At 51.6% G+C, this 8,693-nt stretch overlaps 1 non-coding gene across 1 annotated transcript; it reads right to left on the minus strand.

Moving 5' to 3' along the window:
- Positions 1-4,469: 4,469 nt before the first annotated feature.
- Positions 4,470-4,542, minus strand: TRNAW-CCA. Its single transcript has one exon. It is a non-coding gene; the product is annotated as a tRNA-Trp (tRNA).
- Positions 4,543-8,693: the final 4,151 nt, after the last annotated feature.

Raw genomic sequence — 8,693 nt, forward strand, 5'->3', positions numbered from 1 at the left:
TTCAGACTCAGGCAAGTGTAACTGTTAGTGAAGTGTGAGTAGGACATTAGTAAATGATTCCTTGAAAGAACAGATCAGAATGTCACTCTCTGTTAACTGACACGGTCAGAAGTGCGGTCCTCACCCTGAGATGAGGAGGGGTCGGGGACTCGTTCATTGGGAAGTTGATTCCAGGAAGAACTGCGGGAGAGAGGGTACAGTGGGCTGAGTCACACCACACTCCCCGATGAGATATCTGAGTCCTATTTCCTGTCGCCAGTGCAGCAAAACATGGTGAGGTTCAGGGTCTTGAGGCACAGAGATTGTCCTGGATTATGTGTGTGCTCTTAATACAATCACATGTATCCTTGTAGGGCTTCCCAGGAAGTGAGCAGTGAAGAACCTGCCTGCCAATGCAGGAGACGTAAGAGACGCAGGTTCAATCCCTGGGTCGGGCAGATCCCCTGGAGGAGGTCATGGCCCCCCACTCCAGTGTTCTTGCCTAGAGAATCCCACGGACAGAGGAGTCTGGCGGGCTACTGTTCGTGGGGTCCCACAGAGTGGGGCACGACGGAAGCGACTTAGCACGCGTGCATCTATCCTTGTAGGAGGGAGGCACAGAGATCTGACTACAGAAGAGCAGGCCTCGTGTTGACAGAGGCCGAGACTGAAGCGGTGCGGCCACAAGCCAAGGATACTGGCAGTCACCAGACACTGTGAAAAACAGTGTCTATTGCTTTTAAGTCAACAAGCCTGTGGTCATTCATGATGGAAACCAGTGCTGTGCATGGAACCAAGAAGCTTCCTGCTACGGGCAGCTGGGGCTCAGTCCTGCGGGCCCGTCCCAGCTCCGTCCCAGCTGGGGGATGAGGAGCTGGGTGACATCAGTCACTGGAGGAAGCGCATTCCTGGGAGGCTCCCCTCTGCCCCACGTGCAAACCAAGCGCCAGCAGCCAGCGAGCGCTCCCAGGAGGAGCTGCAGCTACCGCGGCTACAAGCCAGCGGCGGGTCAGACGGCACAGAAGTGAGGAACGCCAAGGGCTCATGGCTGGGGCGCCGACAATGTCTACTACACATACGAAAACCAAAGAAAAACTCAAAAGTGAAAACCCAGGGCCTTCCATGGTGGTCCAGTGATGAAGAATTCAACTTCCAACACAAGGGACGTGGGTTTGATCCCTGGTGGGGGAATAAGATCCCACATGCCATGGGGCAACTAAGCCCATGTGCCACAGGAATTAATAGAGGAGCCCACATGCTACAAGGAAGACCCAGAACAGCCACCAAACAACAACAACAAAAAACCCAAACTGGGGCACAGTGTTGAACCTGCACCGGGACATTCTTCAGTGAACCCATCAGGATGCTGATTGAAGCTAAACACCAACCCGGAGCTCCGATGCTACCTCTTACAACATCCTGGAATGGCGAGAAGAACTAGCGCTGGTTGAGGGTTTGCCTTGATCAGATGTCTGCGTGTCTTTTCACTGACTGGACCACAATTCTCTTTAAAGGGCTAGATCAGTTTCCTGGGGCTGCTGTAACCAATTGCCATGAAACGGGTGACTAAAAGCAGAAGTCTGTTTGGTCCCTCGTTCCAGAGACCAGAAGTCCAAGACCTGGGCACCAGCCGGGTCAGCTCCTTCTGGAGGCCCCAAGGGAAGCTCCACTCTATGTCCCCCCTCCCCTAGCTCCTGGGTGTCGCTGGTGATCCTCCGTGTTCCTGAGCGTGTAGACGCATCACTCCAGCCTCTGCCTCCATCTTCATGTACCCTTCCTCTGAGCACATCTCTGTCTCTCTGTATCCTCACCTCTTCTTATAAAGACACCCATCCTTGGATTAGAGGTCACCCCAACCAGGATGATCTCATGTCAAGATCCTTAACTAGGGACTTCGCTGGTGGTCCAGTGGTTAAGAGTCTGCCTTCCAATGCACGGGGCTCAGATTCCGCCCCTGGTTGGGGGGCTAAGATCACACCTGCCTCAGGGCAGATAAGGCCACGCGCCACAACTACTGCGCCACGCGCTGCACCGGAAGACGCCCCATGCTGCAACACCTAAGACCCAACGAAGCCAAAAACAAGAAATAAAATATCCTCAACTAACTACCTCTGCCAAGACCTGATTTCCACATACGCTCTCATTCTGAGGTTCCAGTGGACATGAATTTAGTGAAAGTGAAAGTCGCTCAGTCATGTCTGACTTTTTTCGACCCCATGGACTATACAGTCCATGGAATTCTCCAGGCCAGAATTCTGGAATGGGTAGATGGTCCCTTCTCCAGGAGCTCTTCCCAACCCACGGATAGAACCCAGGCCTCAACGCATTGCAGGTGGACTCCTTACTGGCTGAGACACCAGGGAAACCCAAGAATATCAGAGTGGGTAGCCTAGCCCTTCTCCAGCAGATCCTCCTGACCCAGGAATTGAACTGGGGTCTCCTGAATTGCAGGCAGATTTTTTACCAGCTGAGCTATCATTTAACCCACTATGAGGAGTTACTAGTATTGGCATTTTTACGAACAAGGGAACTGAGGGTGCCCAAGGTCACAGAGTCAGTGCGTGGAAGACAGACGGTTTCAGCCCAGGTTTTTAGGACATGCACATGCTTGCGGTCTCACTGGACTGCCGCTATGGGGGCTGTGGAGCTTTCGGAGGCTCCGCGAAAAGGCTCCTTGCGAAACAGACTCAAGTGGATCAGGCGCAATGCAGGTCAGCCAGTAACAGCAGGGCTGAAGTGAGTGTTCCGGAAGGACCCCAGATCCCAGGTTCTACACACAACTAGTGCATTTCGTTCCTGCCTACCTGACGCTGACTTTGCCCTGGAAAACCAGTGGCTGGGGAGCGGGGGTGGATGTGTGGGTGGCATGATCTGGCCAAGATCAATGGTCCACAGTTTGTACTTCTGTCTACCGCCGTTGTCCTTGGCATTAGAAAAACCCTCGTCGGCAATCCGTTTTGTATTTTATTGCCTTTCTACCTGGTTCTCAAACAGTTTCAAGTGCACTGGCGCATCTTTTATCCTTAATGATCTGTCCTCCCGAAATTTATTTTTGGAAACAAATGAGTAAACAAAAGAAACCAAACCCAGCTTGATCCCAATAACTCTGAACCAAACAAATTGGGTCTTCTTTCTCATTTCTTTGCCGCTCGCAGGGCTTTAAAGGGTCTTATGAGCCATTAATTTGTTGGCTCCCGTGGAAGTATTTATGCACAGCCATTAAGCAGCACAAACTCTGGAGGACGGTTGGGATTCTTTATGCATCTGGCCCCTGCCCCTGACTGCCCGTCTCCTGTCCAGAGGGGAAACACAAACAAGACTTTCAGCGGCCAGTTCATCAGAGCCTGGTTTTCAATCCCCAGTCACTGGCCACCCTTACCCTCCTCTTCTGTCAAAAACAGTAGACCAAACACAAAGGCAGAAGATTTTCTTAGGGGAAAATCTAGGTCCTTGAGTAATGAATTAGCCACACCCTAAAAAGTGATTTCTCCACCCAGAAAGGGCAAGTTCGCGTCTAAATTGTATCCTCTTAGCCGTGGTAGGGGAGGAAAGCCTTACAGTGCAATTCTGACCCCGACAGCGGGCATGGTGTTAAATGAGGCAAAGACGGTCCTCACTTCAGACACTGCAATCTCAGAAGTCCCCGGGCCACCTGCACTTCCTTTATTTTTCTTTATTTCAATTATATTGCTAATTATCTTTTTTTTAAAAATATATGGTTGATTGATTGATTTTTGGCTGCACCATGGGGCATTCAAGATCTAGTTCATCTGCCAAGGATCAAACCCCGTGCCACCAGCAGTGGGAGTGTGGAGTCTTAACTACTGGACCACCGGAGAAGTCCCTACCTCCACTTCTGACCATCTGGCTACAGATTCAGGGCCCCTACTGTTCCCCCAGGTTTGATGATTCACTAAAATGACTCCAAGAACACAGGAAAGTGATGTACTGACTATTATCTTTTTTGTTTTTTTCATAAAGGATACAAATGAGGACCAACCAAAAGACGAGACCCAAGGGTGAGGAGTGGGAGAGCCCGAAGGCAAGCTTCCGTGTCCTCAGACGCTGCACACTCCCCAAACATGCACACCTGATTACCAACCACGAGGGCAATGAGCTTCAGGGTCCAGAGCTTTTACTGGAGTTTCATTGAAAAGGCATTATTCTTTGAATCATCAGTTATGTGACTTAACTCTCTCTCCAGCCCCTGACCTCCCCAGAGGACCGGCTGATGTGACCTGTCACCTCAACTCACTAATTACAAGGTGGGTCTTTCTGTGTGGCCAGTCCACATCCTGTATCATCCTGGAATAAACTCAGGTGTGGTCTGAGGAGCCCACCAGGAGCACCAGACTCGCCTGCCACGAAGCCTTCTCCCAGGAAGCAAGATCAATTAAACTTATTCTTTTTTAGTATTTTATTTATTTTGGCCATGCCGGGTCTTAGTTGCAGCATGTGGCATCTTTTTAGTTGAAGCACATAGGATCTAGTTCCCTGACCAGGGATCGAACCTGGGCCGCCTGCATTGGAAGCATGAAGTCTTAGCCACTGGACCACCAGGGAAGTCCCCAAACCTATTCTTCTACAACATAATACAACTGATGGGGTCCAAATTAAGAAAGTATTCTCTCTCCTTTTGAACTGATAAAAATGTGTGGTCACTGGGTCAGTTTTCTGGCGCCTAATGAGAGGGGATTCTTGCTTGCTGGAATCTGATCTACAGGACAGGCTGGAAAGGGTGGGAAAGGAGTCTGGAAGCCAGGGCTTGAGAAAGAATTGTTGGGAAGCATGAGTGGACAGTGGCACCGTGGGAGCTGGGGGGATTGGGGCTTTGAGGACTGCTCAGCATGGCTTTAGAGTGGACTCCCCATAATATGTTTGGAGAAACATAACGTAGGAATGAAATTCATTTGGATTTCTTTTGACTGTGGACCCATGCTTTTAAAACATCTCCCTGCAAAGACTGAGCTGCAAGGCAGATACCCCTGGGATGTATCATGATTCTATGCATATATAGATCTTCTGATGGGGAACTTTTCCTCTTTCACGTGACAAGTCCTCATCTTACAAGTGGGAGCCTGTGCTTCGACCTTCAAATCCAGGCAGGAAGGGCGTGAGCCAGGCCCAGTGGGGACCCAAGCATGAAAAGACAAGGCCCTGGACCCAGGGACTGGTGGTTTGGTCATGGATGGTATTCGTGCTTTTCCCTATATGACTCAGTTCCCCCTGAAACTGGAGGGGAGACTGGCTTTGGGGAGGGTTGGAGGTGGTCCAGGTGGAAAAAAGGCAGTGAACGAAGTCACCCAGGGTGGTGCCAAGGCAAGAGGAAAGAGCGCCACCTAGGGGTGGGAGGAAGAGGTGCCAGGAGAGTAGCCGTGAAGTGAGGTCCAAGTGAAAGGGCTCAGCGTGTCCGGCTCTTTGTGACCCCATGGACTGTACAGTCCTTGGAGTTCTCCAGGCCAGAATACTGGAGCGGGTAGCCTATCCCTTCAACAGCAGATTTTCCCGACCCCGGAATCGAACTGGGGTCCCCTGCAGGTGGATTCTTTACCAACTGAGCTATCAGGGAAGCCCAGGTTGGCCAGCATCACCCACCCCAGGAGAACTGAGGTCTTCCCACTCCTCAAGTTCTCATTCTGTGGGTGGCTCAGTCGTGTCCGACTCCTTGCGATGCCATAGACTGACTGCAGCCCGCCAGGCTCCTCTGTCCACGGGATTCTCCAGGCAAGAACACTGGAGTGGGTGGCCATTCCCCTCTCCGGGGGCTCTTCCTAGCAGGAATGAGTTTCTCAGAGTCTGTGCCCCTGGTCCCTGGAATCTGTGAAGCTCTCTCCTTCAGGGGGGAAGGTGGGTGTCTCACCGTCCACACCCCCACAGTTCAGGTAGGAAAGGGGGACTCCTTCACCTAAACTACACTTTTATCCTTTTTTAAAAAAAAAAGTTATTGCTGTTATTTATATCACTTTTGACAAAGTTTAATTAGCATCAGAGAAGCACTTCATATTTATAAACTGCCTTTCATCTGACACTTGTCTGACACTCACCAAAGGCTCTGGGAACTTTAAAGAAGCCACACAGAGCACGGCTTGACTCCACCCTCCTGTCAAAGGCAGGCGTTGGGAGGGGAAGGAAACAGACCCCGGGGCTCACTCACCATCCCCACCGACTTCCCACAGCAAACCAGTGACGTGGGCACTATATCGCCTCCTCACAGGCACAGAAAAGAGCTTCCCAGAAGCACACTGCCTGGCTTCTCTGTGCAAGGTCGAGTGACCCAGGTCACACTGTCCCAAAACGCCTCCCACACGGACCTGTGAGATCTCCAAATGAAGTTCACCAACGTGTTAGAAAGGAGACAGCATTCTTCATCTATCTTTAAAGCAACCCACATCAACATCCTGCATAATTAATCAACGTCTTTTTTTAAAGATTTTTTTTTTTTTTTTGGATGTGGACCATTTTTAAAGTCTTTATTGAATTTGTTACCACATTGCTTCTGTTTTAGGTTTTGTTTTTTTGGCCAGAGAGGCGTGTGGGATCTTAACCAGAGACTGAACCCCATGACTCGGAAGGCAAAGTCTTAACCACCAGACCACTAGGGAAATCCCTTTTTAAAATAAATCCCCTCATCACCTTGGGAGTTGCACAGTTAGTGTCCTCATCACAAGAAAAACATTTTCTTACTATGTGAGGTGGTGGATGTTAACTAAATTTATTGTGGTGACCCTTTGCTACATATTTACATATCAAATTATTAAATTATACACCTGAAACTAATACCATAATATATGTTAATTCATGCTCAGTCAGTAAGTCATGACCAACTCGCAACCCCATGGACTGCAGCCCGCCAGGCCCCTCAGTCCATGGGATTCTCCAGGCAAGAACGCTGGATCTTCCTGACCCAGGGAGCGAACCCTCATCTCCTGCATTGGCAGGTGCGTTCTTTACCACTGAGCCACCAGGGAAGCCCTATATGTCAATACGTCTCAATAAAACTGAGGGGAAAAGAACTTAAGTGAGATTCTCTAAGAGTAAACATCGGTCATGAAATCAGAACACGTGATGACAACTCTTAGTTCACAGTCTTGACAAAAACAGAACTGCAGGGCGGATTTGGCCGATGGGCTGGTGTTAGCTGACCCCCTCCTCTGGCAGATGATGAGCCATCAAGAAAAAAAAAAAATGGACGTGGTCCTGGCTTCTCCTGGTTCCTGAGAGCCCCTCAGTCAGTTCTCTTCATTTCGCCTTTTGTTCTGTCTTGAGTTGGGGACCCCAGAATGGGACTCAAACAAAGACTGAAGGGCATATCATTGATATAGGAAGTGGCCCCCGGACTCCGGGAGTGCAGCGAGGAAATGAGATGGGAAAGAGAAGGCAAGGACAAAAGGGTCTGCCATTGACCCCGTTACCATGGTGACCGGCTGGAGCGGGTCCCACTGGGACCCCCGGAGACAGAAACACCTGGGAGTTACCCTTCCAGCCAGGGGAGTGACTTGGAGTAATCACCCTCCAACCCCACCGGTAACTAGCTGAGCGCTGTTCCTATGAATCCTCAAGACTCCCTGGCGGTTGCCCTGATAATGGTGGGGACTTTGTATGTGGAGTGTGAGGTACCAGGGGATGCAGTGGGACCCTGGCGGCATCCTCCCCTTTAGCATCTTCAGGAGCACACACTTCCTTTGGGAAACAATTCTCCTTTTTGCCTTGTAAGCAGCGGCTCTCAGGTACTGGGCTCACATAAGGAAATGACACCCTCTCCATTTCCCCCTAATATGTGCAAAAAAAAAATGAAACACATCTTGAAATATATTTTGACAAGCTCAAGGCTGTGAGCCCCTGGAGAGCAGGAACGATAGGAGCAGGCTGCTTCGCCCTGTTTATTCACAAGGCCTCTCTCCTTTGACAGCCGCACCCCCTTCGCCTTCGACAGCGAAAGGGGGAGGGCGCCGAGGTGGCGGCGGCGGGTCCAGATCGCACCTCTGTCTCCGTTTCGCGGAAGAGAAACCAAAAGAGCTGCAGCCCTGGGCCCAGGGCCACGCGATGAGTAACAGCAGAACCGAGCCGTCGTCACAGGCCCTCGCTGCCCCCGAGGGTTGGCTGCAGCCCCCGTAGCACTGCCTCCTCAGCTCCCCGCACCCCCCGGAGCAGGGCTGAGCCCGCATACAGACAGGGCAGACGGACGCGAGGCTGGCACTCAGCCGGCCCCCAGGGCCGTCGCAGTCCGCCCGGCCCCAGGAGTGAAGGGTCTCCCGTGGGCGGAAACGGACGCCGCAGCCCAGGCCTGTGCGTGGTCTGCCGCCCACACCGGACGCAGAGCTGTCCGAGAGTCGGGATCGGAGACGGGCGCAGGCCGGGAGGGCCCTGGTCCACCCGCGGTGGGGCGGTGGGGGCGTCCGGCCTGGGCGCAGGCGGCAGGCGGCGCGTGCCCCGCGGAGAACGCGGAGGTCCCAGTAACACCAGCTGAAGGCGGGTGCGTTTCCATTAACAAGCTGCCACCAACAGCTCTACACAACACCGCGATACACCCCTCTTCCCTGGAAAGTATCTTCTGTTGGTCTAAGCTCTAAACAGTGGCTGTGGTTACTGTCGGGCGTTTTTTAAATTGAAGTATAATTGTTTGACCGTATCATGTAAGTTTTGGCCGTACAGCGCACGCCCTTTTCCCTTATAGGTATTATATAACACTGGGTGTACTTCCCTGCGCTGCACAA

The sequence above is a fragment of the Cervus elaphus genome, chromosome 10 (assembly GCF_910594005.1).
Source record: "Cervus elaphus chromosome 10, mCerEla1.1, whole genome shotgun sequence".
In the NCBI taxonomy this organism is placed as follows: Eukaryota; Metazoa; Chordata; class Mammalia; order Artiodactyla; family Cervidae; genus Cervus; species Cervus elaphus.